This window comes from Cryptomeria japonica, chromosome 3 (assembly GCF_030272615.1).
Source record: "Cryptomeria japonica chromosome 3, Sugi_1.0, whole genome shotgun sequence".
NCBI classification, from domain to species: domain Eukaryota; kingdom Viridiplantae; phylum Streptophyta; class Pinopsida; order Cupressales; family Cupressaceae; genus Cryptomeria; species Cryptomeria japonica.
Window position 1 is genome coordinate 12,862,368 of NC_081407.1, and position 24,472 is coordinate 12,886,839.

General features: G+C 39.2%; 1 protein-coding gene across 1 annotated transcript in view; it reads right to left on the minus strand.

Annotated features, from left to right (window-relative positions):
* LOC131049102 (casein kinase II subunit alpha-2) overlaps positions 1-24,472 on the minus strand; it is a 102,207-nt gene that overhangs the window by 45,983 nt on the left and 31,752 nt on the right. The window lies entirely within an intron of this gene.

Consider the following 24,472-nt stretch of genomic DNA (forward strand, 5'->3'; position numbering starts at 1 on the left):
CCTCCATGCATACACTTACATTATAGAAAAAGGAAAAGATTAGTTATCCTAAAACTCAGTATTCTACAATAGCAATAATAGTGAAAGCTAGGTATCCATGTGTGAAGACTTCAACCTATTGCAGCTACACTTGATAAAATGTGAAATTCATGTAATCGGATGATTCATATATTTAAACTACAATTCCTATAAAACTATAATACACAAACTATGGTCCTATTATACATTTGTGGCGTACCAGAAGAAGCAAAATGGTCAAAGCCCAATATAGAATGTACATTACAATTACAGATTGATAATCCTATGCACCAACGTCCATTTCTTTGTAAACAGATCCATCCAATTCAGCTAACTAATAGATGGATTATTCAAGTTCATATAGAAGTTTTCTTGAGCTTCAACAATAACAACAAAGAAAAATGACAAATGACATGTTTACAAGAATGCTTCCGGAAGAAACTGTGTATTTTTTTGCATCAACGTTTGGGATTGCACTCCGCAATCCATCATCAGGAAGAGGAAATGTCAATCCCATGCACAGATGGTCATTTTTTCTTATAGACAAAACCCTCCATTTTAGTGAAGTGATAGACAAACTACCCAAGTTCATAGCAAGCTGTTCTTTCTTGACCTTTGGCAGTGAAAATGATGAAACACCATTTCTGTATGACCAATATCAACAGTAATAGCATATTAATGTTGACGTGATTTGTTGAACTCATCAAGTATTCTACTACAAAATGCTTCATCATTCTGCTACACAGTATGTATTATTATTTAACATTCGGTTGTTCTTTGCAACTTCCAAACTCACCATTAGATGTCACTAGACAACCTTCCAAATGGAAACACCAGTGAAGCTATTTCTAGGATACTGAATAATCATGATTTGTAATTACTCTTAAAGTTTGCAAACATTATTCTATTGGTTTCCAGTTAGTGTTCACGAGGAGTCTGTTTTACAAATAAACCTTAGTTGAAAGGTTTCTGGAATAGGTTTCGGAGAACATCAATTTAAGTAAAACCTATTAGTTTACCATCAAAATGATCCACATTTTTAGGCCTTTTCTCTAACAAATGATATCATACAATAAAAGTTAAAAAATAATTGAATAAAGCATAAATAATATAATTTATTATTAACTAAAATTGTTTCTTCTCAACATGTTAAGAGGGTAAGTAAAACAAATTCAAATTTTAGATTCCTGTTTCTTGGTCAAGTTGTTTTCCCTCCATGTAATGCTTTTCTTCAACAACCTGTTGGCTTAGCTATTTGCCATTAATGTTTCAATATTTGTTGATCCATAAACATATTTAATTTGTAAACATAGTATTTGTTATCTATTGAGTTTGAATGTCTTCCAGTATCTTTTCAAGTTTCTGCAGACTCAAATACAAAAAGATATTCTTTCATAAAGTAATCTTTGATTGCTCAAATTTATCTTTTAAGAATGCATAATTATCAGTGAAAATGCACAAAGGAAGCATAGCATGAATATCAAATTGGATCGGATTAGAAGCAGAACGATGGCATAAAAAAGTGCCAAAGGAAGTCTCGTTACTAAAGGGCAAATTCTTGATGCTTCGCCTGCCTGAAAACAGCTGGCAATTAAGCAGCATAACTATTTGAGATTCTGTTAGAATATTATGGTTGCATTGTTATTATTCAGTATAGTGCTTTGTGCTTATGAGTGAACCAATGATGTAATAGTGCTTTAATGCCTATATTTGGGTTGTGGAAATATCCCATATGGACTGTACCTCATAGGTCACAGGTTTAGCGACTATTTAAAGAGGTCAGTTCCACTATGATTTTTACCAAAGCTATACTTTTTATGTAATTGAGTATTCAAAGTAATTTCAAACAGTGGACTAATGAAGGTAGCACACCCAATGTACTCATTTTTTAATTCTTTCATCTAAGTGTTTTCCTTCAATAATGCAGATCCTATGTGAAGTGGTTTTCCTAAAACAGTATCAGATTTTGAATAAACACGAGGGCAATCTTCATGTTTTGCACAGGTATTTTGCATAAGATGGGCACAATTTTTACTTCATTTGTTTGTTTCAGTGTAAATTTTCAGGTTTAATGCAGGTCCAACATTTACAAGTCGCTAATACAAGTGTTTGGCACATTTGTGAGGTGAATCATCTTGTTTGAAGTTTTTTATTTTTATATTTTTTGTTGCAAAACCCACCATAAGAATTTTCAAATAACACTTTAAGATTAGTTTGTGACTGTAACAGAGGACAAATGAGTTGCTATTGTTCCTGGCTGTGGACATTAGCACTGTACCTGAAAGGGATTTCCATTCTGACCATGGAGATCTGTAACAAATGGAGCTGCACGTCTGCATGGTATGGCCTTGTTGCTTAGCAAATCTCAGTTTGCTAGTTTTTTTCCAATATTAGATAATATTTACTATGCAATGGTTTTCATTTGTTTAAAGTTTCCCTTGACTGAAGATCCTACTTTCTGAACATTCTAGAATGTTTTCCCCACAGATTCACCATTAGTTGTGCCCTATTGCACAATTGCCTTTGATTTCATTTGCTGTTATTTGCCTTCTTTGGACATTTGTTGTTACCACATGATGTACCATTTCTTATTTGAACTAGGGACCCTCTTCAAACAATAGAAACCTTGATTGAAATGTGCCTCTAGTTTCTAGTTTCTAGTTTCTATTCTAAGGAGTTCTCTAGTTTTATTTTCTCAATTGCTGTTTCCTTGGATTATATTTCCCTAGTTGCCACAGCCTTAGTAATTTTTTCATACTGTCTTGTAGAAAAATGAAAATTCATTTAACTAGTTTCTAAATGTCACTGGGTCCACTTTTTGGAGCCTTCTCCAAGGTTTTTCAAGTCTTTTTGAAATTTGATGTCCTTTGGACCAGAAATGTCTTAATAATTTAACATGTTTTCGTTTTCTCAAGAGTTCTAGATTCCAGACAATCTTTCCTATCTTCCACCAGCTTTTTAAATTCCAGATCAATTGAGCTTTATAGATCAAGTTTAATCTAAAGCTAATGAACATAGGGTCTTTTAAACCTTGCTTTTCCTTGTGAACTTTCCTCCAAATTTGAAATCAGTTTAAGTGCAGTTTGTTCACTTTCATGTCTGAGCTTTTTTGCTTTGTGGTGTTTAGCCAGCCTTCCTTGGACCAAAAAATTAATTAAACCAGTTTGTTTCAATTTTGTTATGCCCAATAGTGGAAACATGAGTGAATTATCCAATGAAGCCCCAAAACCCCCAAATTTATGAATCCTGATCTATATTTTGTTTCAACTACAGATTTTGATTGCTTTTTTCAAATCCCATCGTACCTATGACTTTCCAAAGCCTATACATTGATGACACTTGTCATTACAAAATTTATCTGATTGTCGAGTCTTTTGCCAGGTGTGAACCCAAATTTAAAACCGTTATTTAACCTGCTTTATAATGCTTTCAAACTCATTCCCATTCAGAACTCCCTAGTGATTTTGAAGCCTGTTTCTATCCTCTGAAAACCTAGACTTATTGAACTTATTGAATCTTGTGTATCTATTTTTGCATCCAGATATTTTGCCAACACTCATTGTAAATCCAAGCACTATTAAACCCTATGACTATACATTGTAACCCGACAAACTGGTCAAACCAGACAATCTCACATAACCTAATACATTCCTATCATATATCCTTGTGGACCCTCACACAAGCATACGCTAAGGTACAACTGACCCCTATTTTTTATGAAGTCCACGATCAAGTGCCCAATAAAGGACAGTCTATCCTTGCAGCAAACCTAAGATTTATATCCACAACAGCAGAAATATCACTAAGAAACCAAAATTCAGAACTTTACATTACATCCCGGCCACTAATATGACAATAGGGCTCAGAAAATATGACTGATGATTCGGCTTCACCTGCCTATAGGTTACTGCCCAGAAACAAAGGCATTTTAACACAATGATCTTTTTATCTCCCTTGAGTTATTTAGACCCCTGTATTTCTATATGCTATTCTTCCTAGGCCTGTGCCTGCATTTCAATACCATTCCCTTTTGTAACTTATCTCCTTTCAGTCATATGTAATGCCTTATATCATATTTAAATCAATCTGGTAAAAGTAGTTTTCTAAGGAGGAAGATATTCTATGGCCTTACTCTATGCTCTCTATATCTTTTGTTCATCACATCTGTTCACACATATATTCTTACCTTGCACTATATCTAGGATGCTGAGGGAGAGAGTCCTTAAGAATGTGTGAGCCCACATTTAATTCCCAACGGATCCCTCCAGGAATAAACTACTGTCACGCAGCCCCCTCTCTTCAACATATGTCCTAATTTTTTTAACAAAATTGTAACCATTTAGGAAGGAGTCATCGCCAGCCAATAAATGTTACAAGCCATGATCAAAATGGCGCATAAAGGGAGGAAAGATGTCTGATAGTTGCTATAGATAAATGGAACCACCAACCAATAGCTAGAAATGATTATCACAACCTTCAATTCAGTCATCCAGCAATGGGGAATGAAATGCCAATCTAGTTAATAATAGGTGAGCCAAGAAGAGACAACCACATCCAGCATGGAATAGATAAGCAGCCAACACCAACAAAAGCCTTTGGCAGGTCCCAGTAGGGAATAAGTGCTCAGAAAGGAAGTTTAAACCATAGATGGCATACTTGCCAAGTAAAATGCAAAACGAGGTTTTGAGCCATTTACTCGCTAGAAAGACTCACCAACTTTATAGCAAGTACTCACCAGAAAATTGGCAAGTTTGACAAAAAAAAACTATCCAAACACAATAAAACGCAAAACACAAAAATAACGTGAAAAAAAAATCAGAAAAAATAGTCTGAAAGATCATGATTTTGCCCTATAAAATTATAAATGCATGAATGCCCCTCACAATCATGATTTTGCCCTATAAATGCATGAATGCCCCTCATACTTCCACACATAACACTTGGAGAAAAAATATACTTCATAAAAATGTGCCAAATACCTAATTTCTCTCTTAAGTAAAAATTATGAAATGGTGTGCGACAAGAAGTTTTGTGTGGTTTCAAGGCCTTAATTTGGGCTTGGAATGTGCCAAGGGGGCACTACCCCCCAAACCCCCACAAGGGGCATCACCCCTCAACCCCATTCGGAATCTCCACTCCTAGGTCCCCACTAGTTATTGGGATCTCCTCTCATATAAGAAATATGATTAAAATGAGGGGATTTAGAGGAGACCAGAATCGACAACCTAGACAATTATTGTTATCACTATCATAATATCATTGATCAATGATGAAGTATCATACTATGAGTATCAAAAAATCATTGATTTGGTCGAATCAAAGCCACAAACACATCCTTCAATTGAGTGAGGGGCTACAACAAAGTGCAAAGATTAGAAACTACCCAAGTTTTCACTAGAATAGGGAAGACGAAGATCTCAAATGTTGTAATATGTAATTTATGAATTATGATGATGATTTTCAAAGAATATCATCATAAATTCATAAGACTTGCCAGCTAACTATTGTATCTAGATTTCACATGATGCAATTTTGTACTCGATTTGTATTCAAATGAATCAAATTTAATAGAACAAACTTTTGTACTCATTGGATATATATTCTCTTTGAATTTTGCAAAAAAAAATTGTGTTTTTAAAGGAATTTAAACAATTTATTAAGTTGCCACGTCGCAAATTTTGGGTCTCCCGAGTTTTTGCCAAGTTCAAGTTTTCCGACTATGGTTTAAACAATCAAAATAAAGTATGGTGGCCCCCTTCCATGACATGCAAAACTTCTAGGATTGATGTTTTATTCTCAACAAATCATGCCAAGACAAAATAAATGTGGGCTCCAACAAATATCAATCTTTGTAATAAATCAAATCCTTCAACAATAGCATCCGTTTATGCCTTGTCTGGCCCATATATGGTGAGCCCCCTTCTATGACATGCAAACCTTCCAAGATTGTTGTTTTATTCTTAGCAGATCATGCCAAACCAAAAGAGGTGTAGGCCCCAATAGATATAACAGATCAATCATAGTAATAAATTAAATCCTTCAACATTTGCATCCAGCAATGCCTTGTCGGCCCCACATTACCAGTTAGGAATCTCAAGAAAGCTAAAATCAAATGACATCTGTTTTGAAGAACTTGTGGGCCTGTTGACGTGTATTTTGTACACCATCATACACAGAATAAAATACCTAAGGGCATCTTATCCTCTCTTGAAAAAAGTCTCTAACTGCTGAAGATTCGCATGAAGGATCAGTTAGGATGACTCCAAGGTTCCTTTGGTTGCGAAGATTTCTAGCTATGACCCTTTGATGTTCTTCGGCTATATCTTCCTCTTGCTCTAAGATGATCCTGACTCTGCTATATTCGACTTGACTTCTCCTTGCGTTCCAAGCTACTTGATTCAATTCGGAAATGATGTCCTCTTGGGTATTGCCTACTTGCAGATTGGGTTGCACTACTTGATTCAGTCCTTCATTTGGCAACACCATCGTACTTCATGATCATGTTTGCAATGTTTTTCCCTTTTTCAAAATCTTCGGACTTCGAACTTCGGAAACTAAAAGCCCTCCTTCTAGCGCCAATTCTGTTGACGTGTATTTTATACACAATCATACACAGAATAAAATACCAATAGGTATCTTATCCTCTCTTGAGAAAATAGTCTCTAACTGCTGAATATCTGCAAAAAGGATCAGTTAGATGGACTCCAAGGTTCTTTTAGTGGGGTCTCCACGTGTGGACAAGCTTTTTAATGGTATGATGTGATTTGTTGTTTCCTCCAAGGCGTCTTACGGATTCCAAAGGCTCGAAGATTCTACTAAACTAAAAAGAGCTTTCAAAAAATAGCAAAAGGACAAGGTTTAAGGAAGTCTAATCTAGCCTAACCCTATGAACGACTTAGCATGAATGAGATTTGGCAAGACTCAACCAACTTCAATTTTGCCATAAGATAACAACTCAATTGAAATTAGTGCGATCTTCTAAGGTAATAATGATGTTCAATGCATCAAAGACCAAGGACACTACTACGAAGGTACATATCCTAGATACGAAAATGCTTGAAGGTTAGGGACTCAAAATGTTCTCCAGTCGACCACGCAAGGCGTTCCTACAATCAGCAAGAAGCTAGTGGTTTGGATTGCGAATCCCACCAAATATCAAATCTCACACTTAGTCTTTCAAATTAACAAACTACTTTGATTGAGCGTGATTCAAGTACATCCAACAACCATGAAGATAACTTAAGAAATTTGCAACAAAACACCATAACTTCAATATTTTATTGATTTCCAAGTCATCATATACAACAATTGCTTGAATTTCTCTCTTCAAGACTCAATCTTGCTACAAAATAAGAATTGCTTCTAACTCTAATCTCTCTATTTCACTCTTATCTGACTATTCGACTATTAACTATTACCAAATGAAATGAAAAATGGGGGTATAAATAGCATCCCCAGTTACAATGAAAGGTCCAGATTGAAAGTAAATCAACGGACAAGATCATGACACCTAAACCCTAATTAGGGTTTGTTATAAATGACCTCCTTTTTACTGAACAATATTAAATACATAGCCAAATATTAAATTTGGCACAAAAATCTAGGAGGTATCAACCAATGAGAAATAAGATGTCATGTCATCTGTAACAACCTTTCATCTAGAATCTTATTCCCTTTCCAATTCTCTTTCTTAGCATATGCAATGAATTTTGTCACGATTCCTTCGATTTCTGTGATTGGAATCTCGGGAAGATTCTTGATACTCTCTTCTAAGTGGATGACCTGATCGAATGCATCTAGAAGAGCTGCGTCCCAAGTAGGTTCAAGTTCCTTCGTTCTATCAATCAGGAGCATGGTGGCATACATCTGATCATACTGTTCATCTGTAACATCTGCGTCCTTGCGAAAGATGATCTTGATTCTATCCTCAAATTCTTGTATATCCACATCTGTCTCGACCTCGATCCTTCTGCCAAGAATGGTACGAAGTACCTCAAATACTCTGTCCTGGATCGGATTGATCACCTCCTCAACTTGACTACATCTAACACTGATGTCCTCGAAGAGAACATTCTTTATATGGAGTAAAGTTGACCACTGGAACAAACTGTGAGAATCACCCTCCAAGATCCTCTCCTGCGTTAAAATTCTTCTGGATGTATGTCTTATTACTTTCAAGACGGGGATGACAACGTCCTTGGTATGGGCAAATGCAGCTACCGTTGCCATCAATCTGTGGATTATCTCAAGAACTTGGATAGCCTGATGGGTGATCTTCGACATCCTTGAAACAAATTCTATGGCCACTGTGTGAGATCTATCCATCCAACTACATGTACGCTGGACCAGGTTCCTGAATCTTTCTGCTTCATTGATCGATTGAAGGGGCAATGCCTGCACTGGTGATCTAACTGGATCCTGACGTCCCAAAGGTTCATTGATGTGACTGAAATATGTCCTCCATGCACCGACCTCTCTCTCAAGCTTTCTATTCTTTTCCACTTCTTCTCTAAACTTGTCCTTCAATGCCTCAAATGTGTCGGTGGCATCATCTAAAGTCTGCTCTGCTGTGGATGGTCCTAACTCAAAAGTCTGTACATCATAATCCTCTGCTAGGATCTCACCCTCATATTTATCTGCTGCCGGTGTAGCTATCTGCAGTTTTCTAGATCCAGTCTCATCTCGAATCATCTTGGACATCTTTGTAGCCTTCTTCTTCTCTGTTATCACATGTGAACGTCCAACAAGGCTCTCTAAATCAATTGCATTGTCCTCGTCCTCAATTACGATCACCTTGGTCAATCTTTCCTTCAACCAATCTGGGATATTCGATCTTGTCTCTTGAACTTGAATTTCTTTATGTACTATTTCTTCTTGTCTGGGAGGAGATGTTACTTCATTATCTTCTTCTAAATCATAGTCTTGGAGAGATCCATCTGACGAAACATGTTGTGCCTGTCCTTCCTCCTGTCTGTCATTCTGTACCATCGACTCCATGGACTCTTCCACTCGAACTGTTCTATCCTCTGGTCTGGAAGAAGTACCCGGTACTTGATCTTTGTTGGCACCTTGCTTTTTCTTGGAAGACTCTTTCTTTTCTGATCTTTCCTTTCTCTTCGAACCTCTCGAATGGAGATTGCCCTCACTGGCACATCGAAGGTTACCTTCACCTGAATTCCTAGGATTAGGATTGCCTTCACTAACACTTGCTCCACCTTCGGCTGGTTTTTCTTCCAAAGTAAAAGACATAGCTATGCCTTGTTCTCTCAACTTCTGATGCTGAACGTCTACCCATCTGCGAGTACAAGACAAGACTGGTGCCATCAAATCATCTAAATCCACGACCTCGGGCTCATTCCAATTCAAACTTATTGTTTTGCTTTCTCTATCATATGAAGACTGGATGTGCCTGCCATTGTCCTGAGCTTGGTCGGCCACTCTGTAAATCCTGCATTTCCTGATGAAATCCAAAGGCAATCTAGAATGTATCTTTCGTTTCACTTCGAGATCATCTAGGAGATTCATCATAAAATCTTCAATTTGGTGCTCATGTTTAAATCTTCTACCGACCGTTTCCTCTAAATGTCCATGTGGATCAAAGCTATTCCTCCAGGCAAAAGATGAAAAAGAATACAAGGCTAACTCCTTCTCTGCGTCATCCATGGCTAAGACATTAGGACATACCTCAACTGAATTACCCAAAATAACAGGTACCTGAACTCCATTCTGATGTCTGTGTCTGAATGCCTTCACATATGCTGCCAACTGCCTTGTTACCTCAAGTAACACAATTCTGTCTGTTGGATACCTCGGCAACATGTATGGAGGTAAAGGACATCCATGCACTCTAATGTAAGTGAACTTGGGAAACTGAATGAACCAAGCACCATACCTCTTGATGAACTCCTGGGCATCCTGAGATACTCTGTTGTGAATCCCTCCTTGCAACGTCCTTGTGATGTTCATCGTGAAAGTATCATTGACTAACTTGTAGTTCTTCCCTGGTGGATGATGCAAGTAGGTATAGGATTCACAAGCTCTGACCTCGCCGGGTCCTCTTCCAATCACTCCTCTGTGAGGTAGTCCTGCGTACTCAACACTCCTGATCAACGCATAGATGACGTATGAACTCATGTGGAAGGACTTAGTAGCCCTGAGTCTTCTCAACTGTACGTCTAAGCAATGGCTAACTATCCTAGCCCAATGTATCGTACCCTTTCCTTGAACAATCACCTGGATGAAGTAAAACATCCATTTCTCAAAATAGAAGGCATGAGGTGCTCCTGTAACTCTGTTGAGCATGGTAATCATATCTCTGTACTCCTCCTGGAAATCAATCCGATGCGGTGTGTTCGGTACTTTGCTCAGACGGGGACGACTCTTAAGTAGCCAATTCTTGTTGATTATGCTTAGGCAAGCATCTGGATCATCATCGTACACTGACCTGGCTCCTTCAATGCTCTTATATATCATGTCCCTGTGCTCTGGAAGATGGAAAGCCTCACTTATGGCTTCCTCTGAAAGGTACGCCAAAGTGTTTCCCTCATTGGACACAATTGTCCTGGACTGTGGATTGTAGTGACGGGCACACTCGATCATCAACTCGTGGCACTGAACAGCTGGAGGAAAACCGGCCGCCTTGATGATGCCACTCTCTATTATTCTCCGGGCGACAGGTGATGGCTTGCCAATGTAAGGGACCTCTCGAAACTTCTTCGTGCTAAAGTTCCCCAGGTTTGTATCTCCAATGTTGCTCCACTTAGACACGATCTTGGTCTCCACTTCTTCGGTCTTCTGATCTTCTTTCATGAGAGCTGAGCGGCTGGTGGATGCTCCCGCCTTTGGGGTCACCATACCTACACAACATTTCATTATAAGAACTAGATTTTGCAATAAATAACGTTGATTAGAGAGATAAAGTTTTTAGGAAACCTCATGATAAGTCTTTAGAGTTATCATTTCCTAAAAAACAACGATTGAGCTAAGAGATTCAAAATTCAAAACTTCAAAATTTGAAATACGACGATCTAAAATTCAAAATTAAAACAATAAAACCAAATCGCCATACCTCACTAGAGAACTAACTCTAGAATGCAAAAAGAACAAAATCGCCTAGGCAAAATTGGAGGAGTAAAATAGTCTTCAATGTGGTCTCCTCAAAATCGACTTCGCCACCTTTGGATTTCAATGTGATCTTCAAGTATCGCCTTTGGCGTGGTCTTAAATGGATCTCCAAGTTCGCATTTGGTGTGGTCTTCAAATTCGCACCACCCTTGGATAACTAAGCGCCACCCTTGGTTTGAATTCGCACCACCTTTGAACACACTTCGCACTATATTCGCCTCTCCTCAATTCGCATGAAGAAAGGTAAAAATGATTATGTGAAAATGAAAATTTCCACTCCCCTTATATATAGCGCTCACACCTTTTCATCCCCTAGGCCGACTTGATAAATAAAACCATTTTTTAAATGATTTTCAATAAAATAACAAGGCCGACTTGCTTAATTGAGCGCTCCAAATTGATTTTTATTAATTAATTAATTAATTATTAATGCCTTGCGTTTTTTAAATTTCGATTTTTCATTGTTGGCGAATAACACACTTTATTTGTTCCTTTTGCGCTTGATTCATTTGTCTTCATTATGTGTTTGGTCATTTTAAGGGGTCATCGCCCTTGTCCCTTGGAGAGGGACAGGAGCGATCCATGTCCTTTTCCTTGACCTTGGCAACTTTACACTTTGATCTCCTTTGCAATGTCTTCTAGACGCCGTCCTTCGCTCTTCCTAACCTCGCTTTGCTTTGATCTTGAAGGAACGTAAGTGTTTTGATAAGATCGCCCTGGTCCTTGTCCAAAGGACAGGAGCGATGTGAGGCTTTTACATTGTTTGGCGATGTTTGGACGTTGAAAACCCTTGCGAATTATCTTCACACGATGCCTTGGACCCTCTAAAACATTGCGAAGTCTTGTCCTTACGTAAATTTTGCACGAAATGGCCAATGCATTCAACATCGCCCTGGTCCCTTCCTGAGGGACAGGAGCGATCTAGGCTATAGGGTGCGAATTTCATCATTGCGACGACCTTTGAATGTTTGTGCTTGCTAAAAAAAAAGGTCTTGAAGTGTCCCTCGCCACCTTGACTTGACTTGGATCGACCTTGAACTTTGGAGGAACGACCTTGAACTTGCATAGGAAGTATCATCGCCATTGTATCGCCCTGGTCCCTTGGAGAGGGACAGGAGCGATTCTCCCTTTATGGCCTTTATTTTCACCTTGCCAGGTTCCGAGTTTATATTCAACGAACTCGTCCTTCTTCACTCTATTCGTTCATGCCTTGACATTGTTTGTAACTTTGCAAGAAAATCAATTATATCAAAAATCGCTCTGGTCCCTTCCTGAGGGACAGGAGCGAACTAGGCATTTAGCACTGTTATGGACGTCCCAAAAATCTTCAATTTATATTCAACGCATTTATCTCATGTTTTTCCTTGTTTTTGAACGTAAACTTGCCTTGACCTTTGTCTGGATTTTGCATAATGAAGGAAATCGCTCTGGTCCCTGGGAGAGGGACGAGAGCTACAAGGTACCTCGCCCTGGTCCCTTGGAGAGGGACAGGAGCGATTTGGGCATTCTAGGTCATTCTCCTTCATTTTTGCATCTCAAATTATATTCATTTGGCAAAGCATCTTCCTTTGGACCCTTTCAAATTGCTAAGTCATCAAAATCTTGCAAGGACAAGGCGAAATTTGATTTGTAGCTCCGCTCCTTCACTGAGGGACAGGAGCGATTTTCCTCCTGGAGGCATTTCTGTGCTCATGAAAATCTTCAATTTATATTCAATGGAAAGATATCGCCGTTCTCCATCACTTCCAACTTGAAATTTGTCTGGACTCTGCAGGGATGATGAGATATTTGAAAATGAGCTCCCGTCCTTCACTGAGGGACAGGAGCGATTTTGCTCCTACCGGCCAAAATAACATGATTTTTCACGTTTTAACACTTCACGAGGCGAAAACAAATCAATTCCAATGCCCAGGATCAAAAATCAAAAAAGTCAAAATTTAGTCAAAATATTCAATCGGACAAAAATTCACACTTCACTCTCAACACTTAGACAAATTTAAGCTCTGCATCAACATTCCAATTGAACATTAAACCATTCTGGCGAATTCATTGCATTCAAAATTTGCATCCTAGAAAAGGAAGCTCAAAAGCTCTCAAAAACGACTGGATTTTGGCCTGAAAAGACAAAATTTAAAACCCTAAGGCTTGACCCTAAATCCAGACGACTAACCGACTAACAAAATCCTAAAAACGAAAGCAAAAGGCAAGGGAAAAACGAGCAAAAAGAGGGGGTCCCCATTTGCGATGGGGCGATGTGTGAAATGGTCACAACATCTGGCGACACCACTGAGAAATGTTGCAAAACATTTGGGAATCAATCTTTCTAAAGGAAAACTCAGAAAACTTCCCTTAACAAAACCAGGAGTTAAGAAACACTTACAAGAAGAGACCATCATATTGAGACAAAGTATCAAGTCCACAGTTACCCATGTGTGTGCAAAGGCGTTAATTCCCCTCAACAAGACAATCATGATCTTCAGGTTCCCTTGTGATAAGCTACGTAGTTCGTCTAAACTCCAAAAGCATCCTGGATAGAGCCTCGCTGCCAGTCGGACGTCCATAGTCCCGACGAGGTTATCGCCGCAAGCTCACGAACATTGCTCCATTGCCAGTCAGGCGTCTATAGCCCCGATGGAGTTACTCGTAAATTCCCTTTAGCCAATTTTGATATTTCTCTTTAGCTCATTTCTTTCTTTTGATTTTTCTCATTTTTTCATCTTTTCTTTTGATACTGCTTTTCAGTTCCGTCAATTCTTTGGCTCGTGAGTAGTGAAACTCACTAGGGTTTGAGGATTGCGGTGGCGCTGAAGCTAAACTTTAGATTTTTCACTGATCACAGCTTCGCCTGTAAACCATAATGACTCGGAGATTATAAGTGTGTGAAAATATAATAACTGAAGGACAAAAATACGTGAGTTCAATAAACTAATCAACTTCAATGCAAATACGTCCTGACTCAAAGCTTCATTGAAAGAAACTCCCTTTGTAATTCCAAAAGACCTCATGATTTTCCAAATGCAATCAACAACCTAGCAGGAAGTCAGAGCGTTACATAACAAAATCACCCAATGTCAAATGGATACCCCTCAAGACAAAACAACTAACCTAAAAAAAACAAAAACGCCTAAACTAAGAACGAAAACAAAAGGCAAACCAAAACGAAACGAAACAAACAAACGGAAAACAACGAAAGCAAACTAAACTAACTATGTACAAGGGAAGGCCTTGGCATTTTAGGATTGGAAATAATGTTTGAGATATCTCCCATTGACAGGCAACGGGATGTCTTCTCCAGTTAAAGTCTGCAACCTAAATGCATTTTCTCCCAATATCTCTGAAATTTGATAAGGGCCTTTCCAAAGCTTATCAAACTTATCATGTTCCCCTCTTTTCTCATGTGCTTTGTCCCAATACAGGACGAGGTCCGAAATTCGGAACGCCTTGACTCTTGCTTGTCGATCAAACCATCTCTTCACCACTCCTTGGTGTTTAGCAAAGTTCTCTAGTGCTTGATCTCTTTTCTCTTCTAGGTTCATCAACTGTGTCAATCTGGCCTGTACTGCATCAGTGTCTTCCATGTACTCCTGAATGAACTTCAAAGTCGGGATCCTGAGTTGCATGGGGAAGACTGGGTCTTGGCCATAAACTAGAAAATAAGGCGAAATGCCTAATGCGTTCTTCGTTCTGATTCTGTCTGCCCATAAAGCAAATCTCAACTGGGTGTGCCATTCTCTGGGGCTTCTCTCTAATAATTTCTTGATAACACTAAGCAAATTTTTGTTGGTGGACTCTGCTAACCCATTACCCTGAGGATAATAATTCGATGAGAACTTGAGGGTTACTCCGTACTCAAAAGCCCAATTTGAGAATCTCAATGATGTGAACGCCGATCCATTGTCGCAAACCAACGCATAAGGGCATCCAAACCTTGTGATTATGTTCTCCTCTAGAAACTTGATTACAACTTCAGTAGAACAAACCTTAAGTGCTTGTGCCTCTGACCATCTGGTACAATAATCTGTAGCTGTAATGATGTACTTGTGTTGTGCTGAGGATGCGGGGTTGATGACACCAATAAAATCCATTCCCCATTTAGCAAATGGTCTGGCTTCAATCACCGGATTCAGTGGCATGGCAGGATTTCTTTCTCTAATAGCTGCGACTTGACATGTGTGGCAAGTTTTAATGTGATTGAATGTATCTTTAAAAAGCGTAGGCCAGTAATATCCTGCTCTTAGGATCTGGTGTGCTGTAGCGAGGTTGGCTCCATGTCCGGTCCCAAACTTGGAATGGAAATGTTCAATTATCTGCTTTGCTTCATCTTTGCCAACACATCTCAGGTATACTCCTTCATAGTTTTTGCGATATAAAACAGATCCTTGAAGCATGTAATGTTGACACTTTAATCTTAATGCTCTTTTCTGTGTAGGTGTCATATGAGCAGGACATCTGTGATTAAGCAAATATGTCACAATATTTTTGTACCATTCATCAGGTGCGACATCCTCTAATTCATAAATTTGTTGGACTAATCCTGGTCCATCAATTGCTAATGTCTGCGCCAAAGCTTGTCCTCGGACAAGTTTCATGGGCTGTATCTCAATATCAAACTCTTGGATAATGGCGACCCACTTTCCTCTTCTCTCTCCTAATTCGTTTTGCATGAGAAGAGTCTTGACTGCCGCATCAGGCACTATTGCATAAATCTTGGCTCTCAGGAGGTAGTGTCTGAATTTCTTCACTGCCTTTACTAATGCGTATGCTTGTTTTTCAACGTTTGGATATCTGAGTTCTGCATCTTTCAACGGAGTGCTCATGAAAGCAATTGGGTTTTCGTCCCTCTCTTCACTTCTCTGGGTGAGGATGGCGGCACAAGTGTAATCAGAGGCGAAGGAATATAGATAGAATGGCCTGAGATAATCTGGACTAATCAAAACTGGCGCTTCCATGATTGCGGTCTTTATTTCTTCAAATGCCCTTCTGGCTTGTGGAGTCCACTCGACCTTTGCATCTTTCTTTAACATTTCATTCAGTGGTCTGACAATCTCGGCAAATCCGGTAATGAATTTTCGGACGAAGTTGATCTTGCCGAAAAATGACTTGAGTTCTTTCTTACTTGCTGGCAAATTAATAGTGGATATGGCCTTCACTCTTTCAGGATCGATAGATATTCCTTTCTCTGAAATGACATGTCCTAAAAGCTTTCCTTCTGTGACTCCAAATATGCATTTCTTTGGATTAAGGGAGACACCGTATCTTCTGCATCTTTGGAAGACTCTTCTCAAGTCGTCCACATGATCTTCTCTTTGCCTAGAGAAAACTGTGATATCATCCATATATATAATAATGCTTTTACCAATTAAATCTCTGAAAGCGATATCCATAGCTCTCTGGAATGTGGCCCCGGCATTTATGAGTCCAAAAGGCATTCTTTTATAGGCAAATGTTCCCCATTTGGTGGTGAAAGCAGTCTTCAGTCGATCTTCAGGTTCGACTAGGACTTGATTGTATCCTGAATATCCGTCTAGGAAGGACATCATCTGTGATCCATTGACGATCTGCAGTACTTCATCTAATGATGGGAGCGGATAATTATCTTTTTCTGACGCTCTGTTGAGATTTCTAAAATCAACACACAATCTGATCTCTCCATTTTTCTTTCTAACAGGTACCAGGTTGGCGACCCACGTCGAGTGTCTTACTGGGAAGATGATCTTGGCTGTGAGTAACTTCTTCACCTCTTGGTATATCAGTGGTTCCAACAAAGGATTAACTGGTCTTTGTCTTTGCCTGAATGGCTTGCTTCCTGGCTTCAACGGGATTGTGTGAGTGATAATTGCAGTGTCGTAGGTCTTGAGATCTTCGTAGCTCCATGCGATGACGTCTGGGAAGTCCCTCATGTTCTTGAGGATTCCATCTCTTTCAGTCGCTGTGCAGGACTTTCCAATGAAGACATTTTTAACTAGTGTCTCATCACCTAGATTGATCGCATTACACATATTGCCTTCTACGCTGTGATTCTTCTTTTCTTTCAACTTGTCAGGATCAAAAATCCTTTCTAATTCTACCATTCCTTTTGGAATAGTGTTTGTCTTTAAGTTCAGGACTCCTTCAGCATCAAACTCAGCTTCACCTACTTCATCTTCATCTATGATTTGTGTTAAGAAGACGTCCGTGTTGGCTAGGAAATCTAGAATGTGCTTGTCGTCTTCGAAAACTTGGAAATTGGTAATGTTATCTGGGACTGAAGGAACTGATACTAATTCGACTGTAAACTTCTTCAATCCTTCCATTGCCAATGGAATTAATGAGCTTGCGGCCTGTGCAAGTGAATTGGCCACTTGATTCTGATGTCTATAAATTGAATTGATATTGAAAGCATCGAAACTTTCAATTAGATCCCAGACTCGATTCCTGTACTTGGTTAATCTTTTATCATGGCAAACATATTGCTTCCTGATTTGCCTTATTGCGATTTCTGAGTCTCCATATACTTGCAGTATCTTCGCCCCTTTTTGGATGGCTAATAGTAATCCATGAACCAAAGATTCATATTCTGCTACGTTGTTAGTGCAAGGGAACTGCAATCCGTGAGCGGCAAGGTATGTTTCTCCTTTAGGACTAATCAATTCATATCCGGCTTCGGATCCTTGTTTGGACTTAGATCCATCGAACCTTAATGTCCATATCTGATTTTCTTGATTGTCTGTTTCTGGACTTTCATGACTTTCATTTGATGTGTCGGACAAAACTTCATCTTCCACAGAACTCTCGGTGTCTGTAGAGCTCTCATTCTCTAAATCTTGAGTTTCTTCTATAATTAGTGTCTGCGGGACTCTTTTGTTTACTTGCTCCAATGCGGTCTGGCATAAAGCACAAGATAATTCTGAGTGGACGGCATTGTGAATTCTACACCAATTCGGAAGGAGCAAATCTCGAACGGATGCTAGATTGCCAAGTTGCACACTTTGCTGGATGTTTCTTTGTACGAACCTTCTGAAGTTTTCAAACATCCCTTCATCCTCTTGGTCGGATCCTTGATCGCTTTCAATGACTATCTCCGTAGATTCTATCACCTCTTGTTGGGTATTTTCATCTTGTACATCTTGTATCATCAAGACTTCCTCCACCTTAGGCTTGTATGTTCCCAAGTCGGATTCCAAAAACAGGACTTCATTGTCTTCCCCATATTCAGTTATCATCAATCTCGACCTTGGAGTGCTATCGATCTTGATTTGATTCGAGACTCCTCTCCATGGTAACCACATGTGTGCGAAATCGGTCGATACATATCCATTCAATTTTCGGGACCAATCTCGACTCAGGAGCATTCCATATGAATCTGGAATATCCACTACTGATATATCTATAAAATTCTGGACTCTTGGATCTGCGGCCAATTGCATGTGAATGTTGTTCAATTCTCCCATGACTGGAACTTCTGTCTTGTCAAGCTGAGTGACCTTTCTCTTGGTAGGTGCGGGAGTTATTCCAAGCCTTTGACAAACAGCCAGGGGCATGACATTGCTTGAGGCTCCGGAATCATAAAGGCAATTGTGTAATAATTTTCCAAATATCCTGACTGATAGCAGGAACGGGGCCGGTTCGTCTTTTCCTTGAGAAGGAGCTGAATTTTCTTCACTTGATTCTTGATGTTTGACTTGATTAATCTTTGAATGATCATCCTTTGTTGAGCTCTCCTCTTTCGAATGACTGGCTTTGCTTGTAGATTTACCCTTCTTAACAACATCTTTCTTGATTGCGACTTCCTTTTCGGGAAGAACCAAGTTAGTGGTGAGGTTCTCTTTGACTGTAGGCTGAGCTTTCTTTGTTTCGCCTCTTTTGAGTAATACTTTTCCTTCCAACATGTCTTCCTTTTTAGCTGGGAAGGTTATAGTTTGAACCATGCACTCATTTTGTTCGGGTTGTTCTTGAGAATCGGCCTCCTCTTGGGTCACATTGATAGTGGTTTGAACATTTGACCTTGTTGCACTAGGTTCACCTAAACTATTGATCACCGTATCTTTAATTTCTGACACCTTAAGCAACTCGTAGAGTGGAAGGTTTACCTTGACTTTCTTGAGTTCATCCAATACCAAGGCGGCCAATCTTTTCATTTCATTTCCCGCGGGAGGTGAAATGTTCCTTTGCCTGTATTCTTGAGTGTTTTGTGGATACTCTGGAACGTTACTAGCTTGGGGATCCGGCGGAGTTGAGAAATTGTTTGGAGGGATCGACGTTGTTAAAGGTTCAGGATTCCTCTGATTCCTGTGATAAACTCTTTGGTTCACTCCTCCTGACGATTGGTGAAACACTTCCTTTATTCCCTCTACTAGGACATTGTCGTTTAATGGTGGGAAATAGTATTCTGAATCCTCTACAGGTCCATTTGCAGATGCTGGCGGAAACTGAGATCCTGGTGGTACCATCGGTCCATTAGCCGATTCTGGAGGAAATTTCCCATTTTGCACTTGACTAATTTCTTCTTGTGAATATCTGCAGGTTTCAACGATCATGGCTTGACCATACTGCGTGGTTGGAACAATTTCGTACCCTGTGGTGGGAGGATTTTCAGGTGGATTAGAGGTACGCATCTCTTGTTGGAAAATGTCGGCTGCAATCTTGAACTCAGGACATTGCAACTCGGAATGTTGGTTCGTGTTGTGGAGTCTGCACCAACTAGACAAGGCTGCTTCGGCTAAAAACACTTTGCTTGAAGAGGGGTTCTCTTGACTTTGCGCATTTGGTGGATTGTCCAAAGGCGTCACCACATTTCCATTGTTCGGAGCTGTATTCCATGGTCTTCTTTGGAAACCTTGATTGTTATTTCCTTGATAATTGTTTCTAAATCCTTGATTATTGTTTCCTTGGAAATTTTGGTTGTGATTGATCCTTTGCATGCTCTGGAGTTGATTATTCTGATTCCTCAAATGGGTCACCTCAGTTGATAGCCTCTTGACTTGATCAATCAGTTCTTTCATTTCGTCCTTTTCTTCTTGTGTCCTTGACGAGCTTGTGGCATTTTGCAGGTACACAGGTTGAGCGGGTGGGGCTTGAGAAATTGGAGCTCCTGGGTGAAGGACCAACTGATTCGCCGGCTGTACGCTCGGATAGGTCGCTTGCGGAATTGGATTCATGACTGGAGTTTGGTTGGCCAAGGCCGTGCAGACTGCCTGCATCTGGTTCGGTGCTGCGACGGGTCCCATATGTAGCAGTGGTCCAGTGATGTTCTGGCCCATGTGTTGAAGATGAAATGTGAATTTTTGTCCAATTGAATATTTTTGACCAAATTTTGACATTTTTGATTTTTGATCCTAGGCATCTCAAATGATTTGTTTTCGCCTTGTGAAGTGTTAAAATGTGTAAAATCATGTTATTTTGGCCTGTAGGAGCAAAATCGCTCCTGTCCCTCAGTGAAGGACGGGAGCTCGTTTTCAAATATTTTACTATTCCTGCAGGGTCAAGATGAATTACGAATTGGAAGTGATGGAGAAAGGCGAGATCTTTCCATTGAATATAAATTGAAGATTTTCATGAACACAGAAATGCCTCCAGGGGAAAAATCGCTCCTGTCCCTCAGTGAAGGACCGGAGCTACAAATCCAATTTTGCTTTGTCCTTGCAGGATTTTAACGTCTTGACGATGTGAAAAGGTCCAAAGAGATATATTTTATCAAATGAATATAACTTGAAGTGCTGTCGGGGAGATCAACAGGGTAGCAGGTCCGGCTTGAGTGAAGTCCTGATCCTGAAATTTGGCTAAGTCTGGAATGCCCTAATCCTGAAATTTGACTAAGTCTGGAAACTGAAAAAACCTCCAAAAACTAGATTTTGCAATATAACTCCTGGAGGTCTGAAACCACTCTCAAACATCCTGAAAGTATATATGGAATATAACTTAAAGTATAATTCTTATACTTAAATGTTATATTCCATTAAAATTGTCCTGATTGAGAGTGCGAAAAGTCAAATTTCGCTCGTGTCCTTCTCCAAGGGTCCAGAGCGAAAAGCGCTCCTGTCCCTCTCCAAGGGACCAAGGCGAATCGCTCGTGTCCCTCACCAAGCGACCAGAGCGAAAATGCTTAGTTGAGCCATTCCTGACCTTGTTTGGACGAATCGAGACATTAAAGGCATGGTGAAGGACGAAATGAGCATGATAGAGCATCCAGACTTGATCAAAAACAACGAAATGATGAAGTTTTTGCCTAGAGGGTCAAATTCGCTCCTGTCCCTCACTGAAGGACCAGAGCGAAATTCTTCATAAGGTACGTCCTCAACAAAGGTCAAGCAAATTTTACGTTTGAAGGCAAGAAACAAGATGAATTGAACCCATTGAAGACAAATTGAAGATTATCAAACGTCAACAAAGGACCAAAATGCTTAAGTTCGCTCCTGTCCCTCAGGAAGGGACCAGAGCGATTTTTGTTGTAGATGATTTTCTCGCCAAATTTCAACCGATCTCAAGGCATGAATGAATGAAAGGAGGCATTGCGAATCCGTTGAATATAATTTTCGAAGGTGATGAAGTGAAATGAGGCCCACAAGAGCAAAATCGCTCCTGTCCCTCTCCAAGGGACCAGAGCGATGAGGTACGTCCCCTTTGTTTTCATAGTTTTGGCGCCAAATAAACAATTCAAATTTCCTTAAATGCTAAGTTCGATAATTTTTGAAAATTCAATTAAGTAGCATTTAAAATTTGCGCTTGATATTCATTAATTAATTGTTTTGCCTTGTAAAAAATCGAAATTGTTAAATTAAAAAAAAACGTTGGCAAATAATTAATTATTTTTAATAAAAATTGAGTGAGCGCTTGATATTTATTTGTTTATTTTACACAAAGTCGGCCTTGGTTTTTATTAAAAATGGCTTTTAATTATCTTTGTTTTCACCAAGTCGGCCTAAAGGTGAATAAGAGGTGAGCGCTATAAAGGGAGGGTGAAAATTGTTATTTTCACATCATTATTTGTCATTTCTTACATGCGATCTTGAGGAAGACAAAGGAAAGTGCGAAGTTGTATTCAAGGAGCGAATTTCATTTCAAGTTAGAAGGCGCTAATAACTTCCAAGGTGGTGCGAATCTATATTGGGCGAACTTGTCCAAGGCATTGGAGATCACGTCAAAACTTGAAAGGTGGCGAAATTGCTATTTTGAAAAGGAGATCACGTTGAACACATCTAGTATCAATTTGGCCTAGGCAATTTTATTTGTTTTGCATTCTAGAGTTAAGCTCTCAAAGAGGTATGGTGATATAGATTTATTGTTTTGATTTTGAACGTTGATCGTCATTGCCTTAATTTTGAAATTTTGAATCCTTAGCTCAATCTTTTTTAGGAAATGATTAATAAAGGACTTATCATTAAGTTTCCTAAAATTTGCTCTCTAATTTATGTTATGTATTGCAAAATCATGGTACTAATTTTGAAATGTTGTGTAGGCATCAAATGGAGATCTCTTCAAGGAAAATCAAGCCGGATCAAGGACGGTCTTCGCCGGGACGGTCTTAGCCAGGACATGGGCGACCTCTTTCAATCCAGCGTTCCAAGGCGAGGTACATCATCTTCCTGCACATCAAGGACACAAGGAGTTAGAACAAAGGGCTCGTTGAAGAAGCAAAATAGATCCAGATGAATTAATTAAAGCAAGTTTCTCAACAACATCAAGATGAATATCTACCAAGTTACAATTGTCAGATGGGGTGGCGTCCTAGTCATCATTTCTCCAATCAGTGAGGTTCACCTCAGCATGTCCAGATTCAATGTACTTAACTCATGGAAGGTGGCACAAACTCCGATGTACCTACCCTGGCTATCCATTGGTCGATTTTTCTAGAGAGGACATGTGTCCAAGCAATACAATTTTATCATTGGTCAAGCATTAAATGTTATGTAATGGTTGTAACAAACCCTAATTAGGGTTTTTCATTGTAAAATCTTGGCCATTGATCTTGAATTGATCTAAGCCATCAAATTGTATTGTGGGCACTATATAAGCCCAGACATTTCATTTTGTAAAGGTTAATTTGAGATGGTTAGAGAGATAATATAGAAATAGTTGAAAGTAGTTAGTAGATAGAGAGTAGAATAGGAGGACAAGGCAAGAAATTGTTGCCATTGATTGTAAACAAACTCCATTTTCATTGAAGTAATGGTGAAATATGTCGTTTTCTTGCAATTTGCATGGTTTCTTGTTGAAGTCTTCAATCTTAGATGGTAGATAATTAGATGAATGGAGGAAATGTGATTGATTGATGGTGGAATTCGTATATCCATACTACTAGCAGTTTGTTGATTGCAGACTTGCCTTGCGTAGTCAACTGGAATCGTTCAGCCTAAGCTCAATTTCAATTTGTCGCCTCTTCATTGATATGCATCAACTTAGATGGTATCTATGCCTGCGGTGATGATTTGAACATCATAAAGCTTCCCATAGAAGATCGCACTAGTCTTGTGTAGATGTTCCATTGATGTCAAAACAAGACCTAGTTAGAGTTTCATCAAAAATCAATCATTGCTCCTACATTCTTAGTATTAGGATTAGATCCTCTCTTCGCCCTTATCCTTTTTTCATTTTTCAAATCTAAGTCAGTAAGAGCCTGTGTCCAGCAAAGCAGATCGGAAGTTCAATCATCATATGTAAGTCCCCTTGTGATTCCAGCAAATCACATCATACCACTGGAGCTTGTCCACACGTAGAGACCCTACTAAAAGAACCTTGGAGTCCATCTAACTGATCCTTTTTGCAGATCTTCAGCAGTTAGAGACTATTTTCTCAAGAGAGGATAAGATACCTATTGGTATTTTATTCTGTGTATGATTGTGTATAAAATACACGTCAACAGGGCCTCATACACTATCTAGGCATTTGGGCTCCACCAGTGAACCATCAAACACTACCAAAATTGAGATGTTGTGAAAGTGAAACACAAAAAGACATGCCAACAAAAAATGACTTGAAAACCAAACAACAAACTAGAACAAAAACCAAAAATTAACCTCATGTTTTTGGCCGATGTATGGTCAACCATGGACTTGGATACTCCATCTGTTTTTATATATGTAATCAAGTGATGAACCTAATATAGAAGTAGTTGCCTGATAAGTAAGGAATTAAACCAATTTATTCTTCTCGAAAATTATGCATGACTTTATGGGTAATATAATCACAAGAACCTTTTGAAAAGGTAAATGAGGCACTTATTTAACACCACCTACCAAAGGAAAACTACTTGCAGTTTCACTTTTTGTGGAGGTAAAGGTTTCTTCATAGTCAATGTTTTCTTTTTTTGCATAGCTCTTAGCCACAAGTCTGGCTTTGCCCTTGTCAATGATAC